This window comes from Protopterus annectens, chromosome 9.part0 (genome assembly GCF_019279795.1).
Source record: "Protopterus annectens isolate FY-2018-M chromosome 9.part0, PAN1.0, whole genome shotgun sequence".
NCBI classification, from domain to species: domain Eukaryota; kingdom Metazoa; phylum Chordata; order Ceratodontiformes; family Protopteridae; genus Protopterus; species Protopterus annectens.
In genome coordinates, this window is record NC_056743.1 from 1,132,308,849 (window position 1) to 1,132,329,283 (window position 20,435).

The window sequence follows — 20,435 nt, forward strand, 5'->3', positions numbered from 1 at the left end:
ATCCCGCCCCCACCCCAAACAAAAAGACCATAGTGAAGAACTTCTCTAAAGCAAACTTCACACTACTCAAGACTGGTGTGGTATCCTTCAAGGCCCCTGAGTCAGAGGAAACCACAACCCAAGCTGCGGAAGCCCTTACAAATGCCTTCTATGAACACCTCCAGGACTGCATGGATCAGGCAATCCCAAATAAAACCAAGACTCTTTCCACAAAGGGCAAACGTCCAGTCTGGTGGACCCCAGCCATTAACAAACTTTACAATAAGAGGAGAAAGCTATTACATGATAGAACAAAATCTATAAAAGGAAGTCACCCTGATCATTATTAGTAAAAAATACGAGCACTCATAAAATCAACTAAGGCCAATTTTGAGAGAAAAATTGCCATGGATTCAAAGGACAATCATAAGGCCTTTTTCAGCTATGTTAGGAACCTGGGTGGAAACTCACAGATATGCTCAGAATTAGTCCAAAATGATACAAAATCACTGAACCCACAGACATTGCCAACATACTGGCAGACAGGTGCAGTGCAAACTGCACCCCCCTCTCCCCCGCTAAAGGAGAGATAACTATCCCAGCCGAGTGTAGCCTCCCGGACATCTCAAATGCGCAGGTGAAAGCTGCTCTCTCTAAAGCTAAAAACACAGCATCAATGGGACCGGATGGTGTCCCCGGCTGTGTGCTACATGAGCTAAATGAGGAATTAAACCAGCACATAAGGCAGCTGTTTAATCTCAGCCTTACCACAGGATACGTGCCCAAGGAGTGGCGTATGGCAACTGTGGTCCCACTCCACAAAGGTGGCGCCTCTACGGACCCTGGTAATTACCGCCCCATAAGCTTAACAAGTCTAGTCTGCAAAGCTATGGAGAGGATCATAATGGAGCTCATAAACAAAGATATAGGGGACTTGCAGACATTGGACCCGACCCAGTTTGGCTTTGTCAAGGGAAGATCATGCCTTTTGAACTTGGTGGACTTCTTCGAAATAGTCACCAAGGCCATTGATGAGGGAAAGGCAGTCCATACAGCCTACCTTGACCTTGCAAAGGCTTTCGACACAATACCCCGACACAATACCCCACTCGGGTATTGTAGAAAAACTTACCAGCTTAAATGTAAACCCATATGTCACAAGATGGGTTGCAAACTGGCTTAAGGACAGAACCCACAGGGTTAGAGTTGCTGGCGCTGTGTCAGACTCCAAGCCGGTCACAAGTGGTGTCCCACAGGGCTCGGTCCTTGGTCTCTATTGTTTGGCATCTACTTCTCAGAAGTACAGGCCAACATGGAGGACTTTGGCTGACAAAGTTTGCAGATGACTGCAAACTGGGCGCCATAGTGGAAAGTGCATCGGACACGGATATCCTTCAGAAGGGACTCACGGAAACAGATAGCTGGTGCCAGAGCCATGGCCTGAAGTTAAACGCCAAAAAATGTATAGTCATACCCTTCGGGAAAAACAAGGTAACCCCAAGCTACCATATAGGTGGCAATCCACTAAGCACAGAAGAGGTTATCAGGGACCTGGGGACCCAGGTTGACAGTGGCCTTTCTTTTGACACTCACATTGCTAAAGTGGTTAGAAAGACCTTCTACATTGCCCACCTGATCATGAAGGGTTCACATCCAGATCTAGTGAGGTCATTGTTCCCTGTACTCTTCACTTATCAGACCAATGATCGAGTACAATGCCCCATTCGGGATGTATCTCACCCAACATCTGCAGCAATTGGAGAGACCCCAAAAGTTCCTCACCAAAAGGATAAAGGGACTCCAAAATCAGTCATATGCTGCCAGATTGAAGAAACTCCAGCTCTATTCAGTCGCATACCGCCTGCTCAGAGGTGACATGTGCCTGACATACAAGGCCATGTCCAACCCGGAATTAATGGACATGCTCCACCTCAAAAAATCCAAACCACTAGAGCAAGCGACTTAAACCTTAGCACGGATATAAATAGGACGTGCTGGAGGGATAGATTTATCACTCAGAGACTCCCTATGCTGTGGAATAAAATCCCGGTCCATGTGAGGCAGAGCACCTCGCTGACTCTGTTCAAGAGAAATCTAGACCTGTGGATGGGAGATCGTAGGTTTACCCCGGGAATCATCTCTGGGTCACTGCTGGACATAGGCACAACAAACTAATGGGCACAGTATTTTTTCATATAAGGGGTGGCGTAAGCCACAATAATTTGGGCTAGGCTTATAAATGCCTTAGGGCAGATAGCCTAGTATAAACCTATGAACCTATGAACCTATGACACCTCTACATCATGTGTGGCTATTGACAGATGTACTCATGCAACAAAATTAAAATTTTAAATTACATTTTGACAACAGCTGTTCAGTACAACTACTTAAACCTTTGAGTATCGTCATGTACTCAGCAGGTCTGAATACTCCTTTAATACAACAAAGACCAGAATGCTATGGTTTCCAGCTCAGTCCCAGGTACTTTGATTCATACTCTAATGCCGCCACTGAAGCATGGGGTGATTCTGTACTCTTCAAGCACTATCATTAGAGAATACATTAAACAGCAGTTCCATCTACCTGAATTTGTGACAGTTCAATAGATGCATAGAAAGAAAAAAATAGATTTTACTTATATTTATATTGATATCTATGTACGTATTTATGGCTAGCTCTACCCCAACACAGTTAGGGCACAAGGAACAGGCAGGAAATGTTGCAATGCTGGGAGCTGTGTCCAAACAGAAAGGCCTTCAGGGACGAGACAGAACAGTCCTGTAGGGGGAGTGGCTATTCAGACCATAAGAAATGGGCATAACCTAACAGCTGATATTTATATGTAGTGGCTTGGGATCCAGGGGAGCACAGAGTGGATTTGATTCATACCCAGATGGCAGTATTTGCTGGGCCTGCAGTTTTATGGGCAAAGACTGTGATGTAGGCACTGCTAAAAGGACTAATGTAAGTGGATCACATGTCCACATGTAACACAGTGGCATGTGGGCATGTCCACATGTAATGCACTCTTGTACAGTGTTGTAAAAATTAAGCAACTGTATAATGAAGATGCTACCACAGGGCTGGTGAGACAGTAAGTTAATAGGTGCTGTCTAAGAAAGACAACAGAGCCATAACTAGGGTGGTACAAAAGGGGTTGCTTCCCCAGGCACAACAGGCAGGTGTCGATGGTGTGGGAGTGAAGTAATATCATTGCTCTATGAAATCTCATGAAAAAATAATACTATGATAATAATTATATTATTGTGTTGATAACATGCCCCTCAGAAGTGACCCAGTGATCAGGGATCTGGGTACGCATGTAGGCCACCATAACAACACAGTAGTGAGGAAATTCTTTTATGTTGTGCAACTTATCAGTAAGGGCATGGCATCTAGGTCAAAAGAGGTCATTATCTCACTGTACTCAACCCTTATCAGATGAATTATGGAGTGCAATGCTCCCTTTGGTATGTACCTGACCAGGCATATGCAGCAACTCCAATGACTTCAGAGGTTCCTTACAAAGTGTAAGAAACCTGCTTTCTGGAGAGCATCTTAAAGTTCTTTCCCTCTGCTAAGTCTCCTATAGATTGCTGAGGGGTGCTCTGTACCTGGCTTACAAAGCATCCACAAGCCCTACACTTAAGAATTTCCTCCATATTCATAAGTCAAAGATATCAGAAATATAATGTCCAGGGACCTGAATTTTGTCTGACTTAAACAGAACATGCTAGAAAGACATATATTTGTCCCAGAGACTGCCCCTCATATGGAACAGGCTTCTCATCCATGTGAAGGTAAGTTATTCTATTAACCAGTTTAAGTGCATCCTTGACCAGTGGGTGGGGAATAGGAAATTTACACCAGGCCTGCCACCCATGTCCCTTATGGATAGATGTAGTTTACAAACGTTTGGCTTTAATGTCCTATTTGGATACAAGACATAATTATTCTTTCAGGAAAACTGGGCTAGGCTTAGAAAGGCACCCTAGGTCATTAGGCTAGTAACAACTATGAATATATGAATCTATGAAATTGGCTTCATAAATGAATGCTGATATTCAACTTGAAGAAGTCCTTTGGTGTATAAAAGCTATAGCATCTTTTTGTCCTAAAGTGTGAGGGGATAGTTTGAGGAACTGCCGAGGCACCAGATAACCTTAGTATAGTATTGATGGATAGTCCTTAATATATACACTGATCAACATGGGAGTTAAACTGGTCAGGAGTGCCCAAGTGTCTGGTGGGGGTTCCCAACGTAAGTAGTGGCAAATGAAAATCATGTAGACATTGTAGTTTTATCCAAGAGTACACATATTTTATCTGTTTTATTGTTACTCAGAAACTTCTTACTACAAATGTAGCAAGCAGGTGCTACAGTTTATACCCTACCTACATGGAGTGCTATGGCACTCATGTTTTAGTTTAAAAAAATCATTCTTTTTAAACTGTAGCAAACTGCTTGCTACAAATTTAGCAAACAGTTGTTATAGCTTACACCCTGCCTGCACAGAAAGCTTCAACACTTATATTTTGGTTAAAACAAGATGCATTTTTACTTTATTTTACTTCTTTTTTACTTTTAAACTGTAGGAAACTGCTCCAGTTTAGACCACATATGAAGCACTACAGCACTCAGGTTTGAATGCAAATACAATACTGGCTTTTCAAAGCAGCTATTGCATTAAAGAAAGATTGGGATTGGCTGATCGTGCCCCCAACACTTTGTGCCAGGTGCAGTTTCCCATTTTGGCCCAGCCTAGCTACTAATACTAAATTAGCATAAATATCAAACTGTTCACTTCATACTAATCTTTACATTGGTTGTATTCATTAAATTGTAGGTCATAAACATGACTGTTTAAGTCACAGTAACAAGTAAATATTCATTTTTGTAATGTTTTGTAAACATCTTACAGTAGCTTAATAAGGACGTAAGCTGCACACATACTGTCAGCAGAATTTCATCCAGCTTTGAGCTGTCAAATGAGAAATTAGATGTTTGTCTGTGTTGTACGGTTGTTGAAATATTCTGAGTAGTATGAAAATGACGACAATATGAATACATATAGTATATGAACATTTAATCTCTACTAAGTTGTATAAGACAGAGGCCAATTATCAGTGCAGTTTTGTTTCTCATCATATTAGCTTTAAGATGAACTATTTTAGTAAACTGTATAAAGCATCCTTTTGGAATTGTTAATATTAATTATTATAGTAAATAAGAACAGGCAAAACTAGATGGCTATAGTTTTGTCTAAGATGCTCCTAGAGAAACACATGGAGATATCACTGGTTCAATGAGCTTAAGTTTTTTTTTTTTTTTGATGGCAATAATATCATATTGCAATGGGTCAGCTTTGTCTGATAAAATAGAAACCACATCTTTTGTTTGTTTGTTTATTTTAGAAACAGTATTAATGTCATATTGCATTGGGTTAGCTTTGACTGATAAAATAGAAAACACATTTTCCTTTCACTGTACAAATTCTCATACTCCCTCATCTAATGAATTAGTGCTTTGTCTATATGCACTTCAGGTTCTGAACTCTAAACCTCCATTTTGTTCTCAACCATAAGAACTTCCTGCTTTTTTCAGAGCTTTACACATTAATGAGATACATTTACTCATATTTATATCCCCAGCCATATTGTCCTATATGTTACATTGCTTATTTTCTTGAGTACATCATATGGCTCATGCCACAAACCGAGAATTTATACTTAGCCATAGAAACTAAAAATACTGCTTTGTCTCCTGGTTGAAAATGTTTAAGATTAGTATTTCTGCTGTAACTGTACTGGTGGGCCAGCTGAACTTGTTCTATGTGTCTTCTAATGATCGATAATACATTAGCCATTTTTTCTTTTAACTCTGAAACATGGGCAATAATACTAGTAAAGAGGGTAGATTCTACTTGTAAGTCTGCTTTAGCTACTTCAAGAATTCCTTTACGTTGTTTTCTATATAGCAGTACAAGTTAACAAAAGCCAGTAGAGGACTAGGAAGCTTTCTTGATAGCAACTATAAGATAAGACAAAAGGAAGTGACACTTTCCCAGCCGTATCAGTAACCATTCTTAACATCAGTTTCTGTGTCTTATTATAACATTCAGTAAGCTTTGTTATGTATCCTACTGCTGCAGGGCTGACCAAAACAGTACTTGTGAACCTCTTCCCTCAATAAACATTTTGCAGGAGCATAGACTCTGCAAACTCAAGGACAAGAATTATCCATCCTGATGTCTATATAAGGCTCAATCCTATGGTTTAGTTTTAGTACTGTGAACTTCATTCCATGCAGAAAGGATTTTCCTTCACTCCTTTATCTGTGTAACTTCTATAACTTTCTCTCTCTCCTATTTGATCAACTCTCTAAATATCTTACTTTCTTGTCTTTCATGATTCTAACTTTCTCATCTACTTCCATATTTTGTCTGTCTGTTTTTTTAAGCACTGAACTTTGTTTTCTACCTGTTTGCTTTCACTGAAGACACAATTGTTCTGTTGATTGCATTCCTCCCAGATTTCTCTCTCCTATTTATGTTATTGCAGATAACTGGCATTATCTTATTTAATATCCCCCTTTATTCTCTCTGCTTGCGATTGTCTTTACCCTTCTTTTTATTGCTTCTACCTTTTGTTCTATCCAGCAGCTTAGCTAAGGTAAGGCAAAAAGCACAACTGCCCAGCTCCAAATTGTTAGGGGGTGTGATTGGCTGACCCTGACTGTTTTTTAATGCACACCAGCTCTTAAAAGCTGATATTGCATTTGTGGCCAAACCTGATCACTGTAGCACTCCATGGGTGGCATAAACTGTAGGAAGCAGTTTGCTACAGTTTAAAGTAAGAAAGAAATCTTTTTTTTTTTATTTTAAACCTGAGTGCTGTAGCTCTCTCTGCAGGATATAAACTGTCCCACCTGCTTGCTACATTTGTAACTGTTTAAAAGAAAAACATTTTTCTGCTCTTTAGTTGAAGAGCTGAGGCGGGTGGGGCACTAGTTAAGGTACTGACACATGATACTGGTAGAGCTAGCTGTACTTCCATTCTTATGTTTGACACACTATTGTCTGCTATATACATTCTGCCATTGCCTACTATACGTTGATATTTATATTTCTGAGGCATTTCTGTGCACAGATTCACTCATCTCTTTCTCTCTTTCTTCTCCTTTTCTACTTATAACCAGGGCAGTACAATAATTCTAAACTCTCAATTCTTGAATTTTGTTTAATGTTTGTTCTTACTGGATTACCGATACTCTAGTATGAACGTGATGTGTTGCTGTTTGCTACTATAATGCATGCTGTTTTTGGAATGTGAAGCTACCAAAATGCTGTTGCAAATGTTTTCCTGTTGTAATAATGTGTGTGTGTGTGTGTGTGTGTGTGTGTGTGTGTGTGTGTGTGTGTGTGTGTGTGTGTGTGTGTGTGTGTGTGTATATATATAAATTATTATCAGCAATAGTAACAATGGTAACGATGCAATTACACAATACCTGTCTATTAATATTCAAACAGTATCATGCTGATTGGTCAGCCCAATCAGCACACCAGTTGTAAATTCGAGCATATAATAATGGGAAAAGGTCCGGTCACCCAGACTTTGTTCCATTCATATATGCCTTAAAAATGTCACTTTTCTTTCACTTAAACAACAACAAAAAATAAATAAACTTACAAAACTGGGCACGAAACCAATGAGAGAGATGGGACAGAAAAAATAAAAAAGAATAATCGGGTACATTATGCAAAACTAGAGAAACATATCTGATTATCCTTTTATTAGAGAAACATACATTATGCTTTTATTTTCTGTGTCCCGTCTCTCCCACACCTTCACATTGCCCTGGCATCTTTTTTAATTAAAAAAAAAAAGAAGGCAACAGAGATCTTCCTTTCTCCATTGCTTCTTATACACAGCACCCACCACACAGCACTGATGTACTGTGGAAGCGGGGAATGAAAGTCCCACATGCATGCGCAGTACATCAAAAAAAGCAGCAGGATATTTGAGGAAAGTGGAAGAACACTGCAGAGCCATCATACAAATACCTTATTTAAGAAAAGTAATTTTATTCTTAAATAATGTCATTGTATAATGGCAATAACCAACTCAGTGGCATGGTATGTTGAAGATTTACCCATAGCTATTTTTTATTTCCTCGTGATTAAGCCCTCGTGATTAAGCCCTCATGATTAAACCATGCCAGCCATAGTTAAATCTTCAATATAGCACAACCATATCATTGGTTATTGCTGTAGTAGTTAGCACCTACAGTGGGATAGTAGCAATAGTATTTTTATTTATTTTTTTTTAAATTATGTTACAGTCTTTGTCTTTTGGTAACAAGGTAAAGTCATATGTAAAAGAACCTAGAAGAGCTTTCCAGGCTAAATCAGTTTGGCAGAGCCATAGATAATCACCGTACTGACTGAAAGTTTCAGATCTACATATTCAGGATGAACTTCATTTAGCCTTACTCATTCTCATGTTCTCTGACGGCTAGAGTACTTTTATATAAAATATTCTATTTTTCTACAAAGAAATAATATTCAGTGTCACTTTCATGGTTAAAGTACATATATCCATTTCACATGACACCTCTACATCATGTGTGGCTATTGACAGATGTACTCATGCAACAAAATTAAAATTTTAAATTACATTTTGACAACAGCTGTTCAGTACAAATACTTAAGCCTTTGAGTATCGTCATGTACCCAGCAGGTCTGAATACTCCTTTAATGCAACAAAGACCAGAACGCAATGGTTTCCAGCTCAGTCCCAGGTACTTTGATTCATACTCTAATGCTGCCACTGAAGCATGGAGTGATTCTGTACTCTTCAAGCACTATCATTGGAGATACATTAAAACAGCAGTTCCATCTACCTGCATTTGTGACAGTTCAGTAGATGCATAGAAAGAAAAAAATAGATTTTACTTACATCTATATTGATATCTATGTACGTATTTATGGCTAGCTCTACCCCAACACAGTTAGGGCACAAGGAACAGGCAGGAAATGTTGCAATGCTGGGAGCTGTGTCCAAACAGAAAGGCCTTCAGGGGTGAGGCAGAACAGTCCTGTAGGGGGAGTGGCTATTCAGACCATAGGAAATGGGCATAACCTAACAGCTGATATTTATATATAGTGGCTTGGGATCCAGGGGAGCACAGAGTGGATTTGATTCATACCCAGATAGCAGTATATGCTGGTCCCGCAGTTTGATGGGCAAAGACTGTGCTGTAGGCACTGCTGAAAGGACTAATGTAAGTGGATCACATGTCCACATGTAACACAGTGGCATGTGGGCATGGCCACATGTAATACACTCTTGTACAGTGTTGTAAAAATTAAGCAACTGTATAATGAAGATGCTACCACAGGGATGGTGAGACAGTAAGTTAATAGGTGCTGTCTAAGAAAGACAACAGAGCCATAACTGGCATGGTACAAAGGGGGTTGCTTCCCCAGGCACAACAGGCAGGTGTCAATGGTGTGGGAGTGAAGTAACATCATTGCTTTATGAGTCTCATGAAAAAATAATACTATGATAATAATTGTATTATTGTGTTGATAATATGCCTCTCAGAAGTGACCAGTGATCAGGGATCTGGGTACGCATGTAGGCCACCATGACAACACAGTAGTGAGGAAATTCTTTTATGTTGTGCAACTTATCAGTAAGGGCATGGCATCTAGGTCAAAAGAGGTAATTATCTCACTGTACTCAACCCGTATCAGATGAATTATAGAGTACAATGTTCCCTTTGGTATGTACCTGACCAGGCATATGCGGAAACTACAATGACCTCAGAGGTTCCTTACAAAGTGTAAGAAACCTGCTTTCTGGAGAGCACTTTAAAGTTCTTTCCCTCTGCTCAGTCTCCTATAGATTGCTGAGGGGTGCTCTATGCCTGGCTTACAAGGCATCCACAAACCCTACACTTAAGAATTTCCTCCATATTCATAAGTCAAAGAGTATCAGAAATATAATGTCTAGGGACCTGAATTTTGTCTGTGACTCATTCCCTCCAGTAGAGCTCTTTTGAGTGTGTACCTTTAACTCCTAGTGGGCGTGGCTTCAGCATTTAAAAATAAATGTATTACCTTACATTTTTAACAAATACCCATTGACAGAGGTCATATATCAATACAATTGTGTTTGCTATCATGTATGCTTCAAGATAAAATTTTCCGATACCTTGTATGTAACATGGTTTTGGAATTATTAATGCAAATATGAACAGGCAATATTTGACGCCAAGAAGAGCAGTAGGGTGCAACTGCAGAAATTCCTGGAGACGTCACTCAGCTGTAATGAGTTAAACAGAACATGCTAGAAAGACAGATATTTGTCCCAGAGACTGCCCCTCATATGGAGCAGGCTTCCCATCCATGTGAAGGTAAGTTATTCTATTAACCAGTTTAAGTGCATCTTTGACCAGTGTGTAGGGAATAGGAAAGTTACACCAGGCCTGCCACCCATGTCCCTTATGGATAGATGTAGTTTACAAATGTTTGGCTTTAATGTCCTATTCGGATACAAGACATAATTATTCTTTCAGGAAGACTGGGCTAGGCTTAGAAAGGCACCCTAGGTCATTAGGCTAGTAACAATCTATGAATCTATGAAATTGGCTTCATAAATGAATGTTGATATTCAACTTGAAGAAGTGCTTCGGTGTATAAAAGCTATAGCATTTTTTTGTCCTAAAGTGTGTGGGGATAGTTTGAGGAACTGCAGAGGCACCTGATAACCTTAGTACAGTATTGATGGATAGTCCTCAATATACACACTGATCAACATGGGAGTTAAACTGGTCAGGAGTGCCCAAGTGTCTGGTGGGGGTTTCCAAGGTAATTAGTGGCAAATGAAAATCATGTAGACGTAGTTTCATCCTAGAGTACACATATTCTATCTGTTTTACTGTTACTCAGAAACAACAGGGCCTCAACTTTAAACACCTGGAGCACAAATGATGACTGTCTGGGTATCAGTCGAGGATGCACCTGGTGAGTCGTGTGACATGGCATTGCAAGTCAGTACTGATGAGCATCTATGCAGAGTGTAGTCACATATAGTCTACTGCATTTCTGTCTGTGACATCAGGTCAGCAACAGATGCCATCCTGCACTAACAGGGTCTTTTAAGCCTCTGATTATTCCTGGCATGCATCTGTCTTTTGATAAAAATACCAGACAGTGATAACTAAAACTTCTTAGGTTTCCCTTTGAGAGGATCCAGCAGTACAGTTCTACACAAGTCTGAGGACAGCACATCTGCAGAGGCTGATATATACATTATCCATTACTATCTCCACACGGTCAGCACTGTGCATGTCATCATGCATGTGTGTGGTAGCATGTGCCATGCACATGTCTGCTAACACAACATAGCATACAATGGTTTGCGTCTTGTGTGGCCATATACCTGGCATGTAGTGCTATATCATGTGTACTATGACACCCACACCCGTCGCCTATCATACAAACATGCAACACTGACTTACCATGCGGCTCCAGGCTCATAACGGAGACACCCACCTCCACGATGGACGCAGTGTTCTGCGTGTTGTTCCGTGGGTGTCCCCAGACTGGCCAGCAGCTCCTGCGTAGCTGTGAGTGCGGACTGTGCTGGTGGCCCACCACCTGTCCCACGTTGTTGCCTGGCGATTGCAGCGGCACGGTGTCTTGCATGCCGGATCAGGTCTGTGCGGTGCCTGGGGATTTGTTGGTAGCTGCGGTTGTTTCGCCCCTGTTCACCCTCCTGCATCTCCTCCCACATCTCCTGCCGTTCCTGTGCCTGCTGTGGCACATGGCTAAACAGGGCGTTGTAGTTACTCTGGAGGTATGGTATGATGACCTCCTCCTCTGTCGGCTAAATGTGGGAGCCGGGGAAGGTGGCATTATCTGGAAGACATAATGATGGTGGCAGGTCACATTCACACTGCTGTGCTGGCATACTGTTGGAAATACATTGCTATGACATGTACGACATCTGCACAGTGATCTGTGAAGGGCATCGTGGCGGTGACACAGCCGATGTTGTGGCTTCACACCATTGAGCACTGGGTGTCACATCATATCTGTGTGCCACCCCATCACACTGTGCATGCACCATGTAGATGTTAGCCTGCCATGGACATGTGTACCTGGCTGCACCTATGTCCATATCAGTTGGCATAAGTCCCCATGTGACGTGTGTGCTACTGTTCACCTGGACGCTGTGTATATGTCAGTACACATCACGTCTGTGTCCATTGTGAACGTCAGCAGCGGCACTGTACACACACACATGGACACCTGCACACGCATGTGTTGTGCCATGTACTTCCACACAGCACTGTACCGGTGTTGGACAACTTCCACAGCTCACCTGTGTTGCATATGTGACATAGACAATGTGTAACCATGACACATTAGCAGGAAAGGCCATGCATAGCATGTACACACACACATTGTGCATCATCACACAGCACCTGTAACATGACAGGGTGCATCGCCACATTACTACTGTATGGTTGATAGTGAGAGTGCCTTTTGTCCATTGCACCATGTGGGACTGTGATAGCTCATGCAGCCTTGCTGGTCAGCTCTGCATGATATGGCAGGGTATGCCACATACATGGCACTGGGTGTGACCCACCCGGGGCTGACGGTATTGGCAGGGTGGCTGTCCATTGCATATGTCATAGCTGTGTGAATATGGACATTCAACATGTTTATCACCATGGTGTGGACACTGTCCTCCAGCGGTATGCTGCGCTGCTTGTTGAGGGTGTGTGGTGCATGCAGGTATCACACATCCATGCATACACTGTAGCCCTGGCAGGTGCTATGTGCTGGGATGTTGATCGACACAGTGCTGTATGTGTACACACACCGCTATCCCATGCACATGGATGGCTGCCTGAACTGATGTGGGTAACACATATGTGTACATCCAGTGCCTGCTACCACACACATGTCTGCTGCTGCACACCGCCATCCCTCCCTGTGTGAATGTGGTGTTGGCCTCAGCAGAGGTATCCATGTATGGGGACAGGGATGTTCACATAGCAGGCCCACTGATGGTATCGTCGATCTGACCATACACATATGATGCACCCCTCACACATACAACCCATTCATATTGTTGTTCACAACGGTGACACAGCTATATTGCTATGCCGGAGCCATTCACAGACATACATACACAGAGGCATGCACGCCCATCTGTGTCATTGCCTGGACTATTGGTGTGGTTTGGCACCTAACGTGTTTGACTGCAGGTGGCGCAGACCTACTGTGCACATGTCTACATGGTAGGCCTGTTCTACGGTAGGCGTCTGACATTTGGTTGGTGTCCATCGGTCCACGGGCCAGTGGTGGGACATACAGGGATGTTGCTGAACATATATGCATGCGACCCTGTACAGCTGTGACGCTAGCCTCTCAGATGCTCATGTGTCATGGACGTGAACACCGTACACACACATGTGGTTGTGGGCCGCCCGTCCATCTCCACCTGTGGGTTGCTATCATCCCACACTCCTTGTACTGTGTCTACAGGCCATGCCCCTATGTGGGCCTTGTGTGCACGATACTATGTGCCTTTGCACCCATCACAGACATTGTCACACAGGTACACCAGCAGCCATACACATCACAGATTGTTGTCAGCATGTCACATGTGGTACACACCTAACACATCTCCTGTGGGACATGGTAATTTGTATGGGCATGTCCAGTGACATACCACAGCTACCCTACATGACGGCTATGCAGGACATGTCTGTGTACATCTACTGTGACATATACACATGGTACTACCTGTGGAGTATGTGTGTCTGCATCCATGCTATGGCCATAGATGACAATTGTACATCTATATGTGCAACATACCTCAGTGGGGTTGTCATGAGCACATGTTCCATCTGTCAATGCTTTGTTTGTGTCTGTTGGCGTGTCATTGTTGTGCATGGTTTACATGGCTGACATAGTGTACTGTGTCTGATTCCAGGTACTTCATTGGGCTACCAGCATTGTACATTTCTACAGCACATTCCAGCCATCATGTAGCCAGCTTAGATGACAGTGCGAGGTGTTCCGCCATGTGCACATATGTCACACAGTAGGAGGGTGACTGACACACATTGTCAGGACTGGGTTCTGACTGCTGTGGCTGTGTGTAGCGGTGTTGACAACCATGACTGCACCAGATGGTGTCTTCTGGATGTGTGACATTCACAACAAACACCCACATTCACATAGCAGCACATCGTCCGACAATTGACATTCCTGCATGAACACTGTGTACGGTATGTCTGTATGACCACTGCATATATCACTGGTGGCCACCAGCATGGCTGCCTACAACAGCAGTGTGTATCCTGTGCAAACATGGGTTACACCAGTCACACCACACCTGTCAGATGGCCCTGTAGTGGGTGACAGTGCAGTTCCATTCATCATGTAACAGTATACATCGTGCACCAGTATGTTGCAGACATGTGAACGGCTGTGCTTGTCGACATATGCACACATGACACATCACCTGGTACACCGAGTCTGCCTTGCCACCTGCTATTGTGTCCACCCTGGGCTGACATTGTAAGTCCCACATGGACTTGGACATGTGATGGCTCAATGGTGAATTAACCGTCCAGGTGTGTGTCTAGCCAGGTGTCCAGTAGCCAGTGGTCTGCATGCAGGGATAGTCTACATTGGCCTACTCTGTCACTGGGACTGTTGACTATGGTCATACTGTTGTTATGCAGGCATGTGCTGTTTGTCCAGTCTGATAGTCATGTTCAACCACACTACCGTGGCACACATGACGTGGACATCTGCCTAAGGTGTGCAGCCCACATGTACATCTTCACATGCTATGCTGCCTGTGCAGCGGTGTCACATGTCTGTCTCCGGCAGGGCTGTCACAGGTAGGCACAGCATGCAGTGATGTGTGACAATGCTTACACCCTCCACTGTGCTGTACACTAGCACTGCACACACAGTACAGCACACATGTCATTTATCTGCAGTGCCTGGGACCTGCCTCCATGCCCTACACGGCACACCTGCCAGTCCAGATTGTACACAGATCATACCTCCCAGGCACATACCTGGACTGCAACACACACGGGTGGGTGGTTCCCACACCACACCATGATTTACACACATACTGTATTTTCCCATGACACATTGCATCATAGGTAGTCCATGTTCAGATACCCATGTTTGTGGCCGCTACGCACATTGTGACACGCAACAGTGAATACACTGTACACCACAGGTTACATGCCAGTCGGGTTGGCATACTGTACATTGCACCTAGGACAGTTGCTACTGCTATGTATTGCCAGCAACACGCCCTTCCCTAGTATGGACTCCCATGTACCCACACATGCTTGGCCATGCAGTGCATAGCTGGGTGACACATTACATGACCCATACCATACCACTACCCTCAGCATGCACGAAACCTCCATGTGTCTGAGTGCTAGGCCTACACTCCACACCCCTCTGTTTGCTGAACATCCATGCTTACCATCCCTGCTAGCCACACCCTAAACACACAACCATAGCAGCATGCATGGTACATACACACCACAGCCTGACATCCACTGACAGAGGTAGTTGATGGCATGGCACCCACGATGGACAGTCGTGCCTATGCCAACAGTGATCACAGTGCACTTCTGCTACATTTACACACTGGTAGGGACCATGCTATTCCACACTGAGACATGGTGGTACTGGCCTTTTCACAGACGCCACAGTGGTATTCCTGTTCCATGCACACGTGCTGTATGGGCACATGTGCAGGCTGTTGCCGCGGTAGTTCACCTGTGTGTTGTGTGTCACTTGACAGTCATGGTGTGTCCTGCTGGTGCATGACATACTCCACAGCTAGCTACCTACACATGACTGCCAGACATTGCAGTGTGGGCCCTCACGCAGTGTGGTGGTATGTCTCTGCTGTTTGACTACATCCACATTCAATGCAGCATACCACGGTCATGCAGGCATTGACGACACAGATGTTGCTGGCATCGTGCCTGCCAATGGGGTACCTACCAACAATACACACTCTCACTCACTACAGGGTTCCAATCCTTGGCTGGACATTGTATTAACCCTGTGGACACATACATAGTACTGCCATGCACATGTTATGTCTGGGAACACAGTCCCAATGTCACCTCCAACCGCGGTAGTTGTTGTATCCCGCCACCCTGGCTGTTACATGTCTCTGCAGCAGCACACGTCAGTGACTGCTAGCCCATTCATGTACGTTGTGCACCCTGACCATCACACTACCACATCTATCACACTACACATGGATAGTACTGCATTGCACGTATGGGCTGCATCTCTACACCCATGACTGGGCCATTCAGTATGGCACTGGGCCACATCTTGACATACATGCTTCACACACTCATTGACTACCTGCATGCCTTTCCTGGCACCCTTGTTGGGCTTCTGTGCGCCACAGCACACCACATCCCATGCTGGCCACCTGTCATATTATTGCATGGGTGGTTGGGGTGGTACAGAGGGTATCACATCAGACATGATCCGCTCTTTGCCCTTCAGCACCATTCCACTTATGCTATTGACAGTGTACACATCCAGCATCACATCGCCGTGCCCTGTATCGGATGTTTCGCCCTGTGCCCTCTGTTCAGTTTACACAGTGGTGCAGGCATATCATGCTAACTACAACAAGTCAGGGACGTGTGGCATTGCACAGTCCTCAGACATGTGGCCCCTCATGCTCAGTATTTGCATACGTACACTACCTGCTGTCACACAGTACTGTACATGCCTACATATACCACTTCTACATACCTGGCAGCATTCTAGCTCATCCTACTCATGTTGCTGACACCCATACAGGTGTCAGTGTGGCAGATATATCATGTAGATATCATTGCATCAGTTACATCACACATAGTGCATACACATCACCTTTGCATACTGACAGTCATGCGGTGTGTATCACATGGATACTGTCCCTATACAGGCATATCACGTTGTACATGGTTGATGTACACACACATGGCCCACATGGTGCTGTGGTTGCCATATTACACCATGGCGTGGGTACACATGTGCAGGACCACACATTTCTGGACCGTATGTCTGGCTGATACCTTGGGTGCCCTTGTACCAGTGCCATACACACATGTACGCGGGCAGTGTTACAATAACACATGTGTGGTGTACCTTACACAATGGATACAACGTTACATGTCTCAGTATAGTCATGCTGTGCTCTCTACCCGGCTCAGACAGTTTACATATGCAAATGACAGTCATGTAACACATCTGTGCTCACCTGCATGCCACTAACACAGGGGTGTAATGTACTCTGCCATGGGCCATGTTCTCCGCAGTACTGATGCATGTAGTACTCCTACATGGTGTTTGCATTGGGCAGGGGGGGAGGAGCAGTCCTGCATGTGTGCACACATGCCACATTGCTCAGCCCGGGCGTCTGTGTGACATCCACAGACTGGACACACACCATGCTGTGGGACATAGGTCCTGTGCACATCCCACAGGGGCACACTGTGTCACTAGTCATGTGATAGCTGCCTTGCTGGTAGGGTGACACAGACCCATGGTACCACCACAGCGGACATGTATAGACATGACAGTTGACATCCAGTTCTGCCGTTCAGTGGACACTACCATGGGGGGGGTGTCAGTACTGTGTACATTGCACATGTGTTTACACACGGCCCTGCTGAACTTCATAGTGGCACACTTAGCTCCTGCTATGGAACGCGTTTGGACATGGTCACTTGCTGTTCCTCCATTTTACCTATTCTGCTACTACATTGTCCCATATGTGCAGGCCATACATATCTTGTGTATGTACATAACATTAGGCCATCGCTCCATCATGCATGCTATGCCTGTGATACTGTCTATGATTTGTGAACATATCCATCATGACAGCTTTGCATTACACATAATTGACATAGTCGCCCTACTGCGTGGGATACGTGCACGTCGTGCGCACATTCCGTATGACATCGATGGTATATGCCCATGCACATGTGTGCTGTGACACTATATATACATGTCCTATCCCCTGCTGTGGCACTTCATTGTTGGATATCCACTGCCAGGATCGGTATGGGTGGTGGCATGGTTCGGTGTGTGCAACGCCTATGGCAGACCTGGGGTAGGGTTACCACCTGTGCCACTTTGCAAGGGACAGTCCCTCCTGGCAGTTGTGTCCTGACAAATATATTACAGATGGCAAATGTCCTGAGATTGTAGGACATCACTATATCCCATTCTTATGTAAGAGTTGCATAACATACTTATGTATGTATGTACATGCCTAAATGTTACAAGGCACACAATAAGGAACTTACCTGCTACAAGGCTACACTTTTCTTCATGCGAAAGAGTAGAGTTCTAACCTTTGTACTGACCATGGGTATGTGTCCATCTGCAACATCTGCTCTGTGTCCCGATTTCCCACTTTGGCCATTTGAAAAGGTGGCAAGCGAACATGGGGTTATCCCGGTGTGTACATGTTGTCCCACTGCTGTACGCTTGTCCACAGTTGGTATGCTGCGCGTTTAGCATTACATATCCAACCTCTCTCTGCCTGATGGACAGGTATCTTTACCTACACACACCGTTCACATACTGTACAGATTCGTCATACGTATCGTGCGTTACACACCAGTACATGTCGTGGGTTCGACATACCTTTCCGGCCTTTTGTTCTGAGTTCGTCTCTATTCCCTTGTTTCTCCTTCTCTATTCGTGTTAGTTCGGTATGAACATACGGTTTGAATATCCAGGGAGTCTTCCTTATATTCATTGTCACCTGAGGCATGTGTTAATCAGGCCAATAGCTGTTCCTCGGTGTGTACTTATGCGCATATCAGCGGTGATCCCCCTTCCTTTCGTTCGTTACACGTCGGCACTAGGCCATGGTTCTTTCCTCGTGTGGCCGTTGGTTATTTGCAATACCTTCGTGAGGATGGTATGTATTGTATCATGTTTGTGTGACTGCATCCGCTATGTGGTGTCGGGCACATTTGCTGTGGTGTTAGCCGTGGATTGTGTGTTGAGTATGGTATTGTGTTCGACATGTGGGTCCCCGTGTCCTGGCGTCTGTCGATGGCGTTGTGCATTCAGATGTGTTACATAGCTGTTATTTTCCTGTACATAGCGGCTGCAAGGATGCATCAGCCGCTGCTAGTGTTTCCCAGGAGCTTGTTGTGGGTATGCCGCTGTCATTCACTGCCTGTATGTGTTTGCTACGGTTTTTAGCTGTTATCCCTTTGATATGTGCAATGGGGTATATCTGCGGATGTGGGTGACGGGTACGGGCTGTGAGTCTTGCATTTATACATACCAGATATGCTTGTGTGTGTGCTCCATCCCTGCTTGGGGAGCTGCGGGTTACCTGTCTGTTGTTCCGGAAATGTTTGTTTTGTTGATGTCGTCTGCTGTCGGTATCGCCTGCATGTGTGCTTCCTGCACGTATTCCTCCTTCACATCGGTTATATATCTGCGGATGTTCGTCCGTGCCTACTATCCATTGGCATTTTGTCGCTGATAGTTACGGTGAATGTGGTCCTATACTTGGGGCGGCCTGTATGCTACCGGTAGCCTCCTATTTGTGCGCTTGCTTATACGGTCGTGGAACACACCGCGGTATTTACGGGACCGTGTGTTCACGATCGGTGCCGGATAGCACATTCGTATTTTCCCCGTACATGCCCGAAGCTGTGTAACGTTGCCGACGGACCGTGTGGAGTCTACCCTATGGCCGCCATACCTACGGTCATGGTTTGTACATGTGACCTTTGCATGTCCTGTTGGCTATGGCCCTGTGGTACACTTTGGGACATTTCCGCTTTGCGCTTTCGTCACGTGCATAGCCACTGAGGAGATGTCAGTACTACTTTGTGGGTACTGCTGTACATACGCCTATGGTTCCTGTACTGTATGCCTCGCCTGTTATTACACTCCGCCTGTGACATGTCATCTACATACACAGTTTACACTGGCACACACATTACACACACACAGCGGAACACACGACAACCTCACCTCACACATACACATATTGCCGCCATGGCTGTCAACCTTCTATTTCCAGAGTGAGGAACACACAATAGTAATGTGAAACAAATGGGCATAATGTGGAACACATAGTAATGGCATAGTGACAACTTCAGCTAAGTAGGTCATAGGTTGATTATAATATGCTGATTTACTTACAGTGAAGAACCTTTACTGACTTACTATGAGTACATTCTATTTACCAGGATGTCATTTATATACATTCCTAACAATGGATGTTTGACAGACATTTTCAATGTGGAACTTGGAGGAACTGCGAGGAACATGAACTGTTTTACACCCCAAATGAGGTTCCTCATATTGTCCTACACTTGACTGGTATACTTGCCG

General features: G+C 44.3%; 1 long non-coding RNA gene across 1 annotated transcript in view; it reads left to right on the forward strand.

The window, feature by feature from the left end:
• Positions 1–19,300, forward strand: part of LOC122810927 — a 21,501-nt gene extending 2,201 nt beyond the window's left edge. The window contains exons 2-3 of the long non-coding RNA XR_006366157.1: positions 10,047–10,049; positions 19,287–19,300. This is a non-coding gene — a long non-coding RNA (uncharacterized LOC122810927). The remainder of the gene's footprint in view (positions 1–10,046; positions 10,050–19,286) is intronic.
• Positions 19,301–20,435: the final 1,135 nt, after the last annotated feature.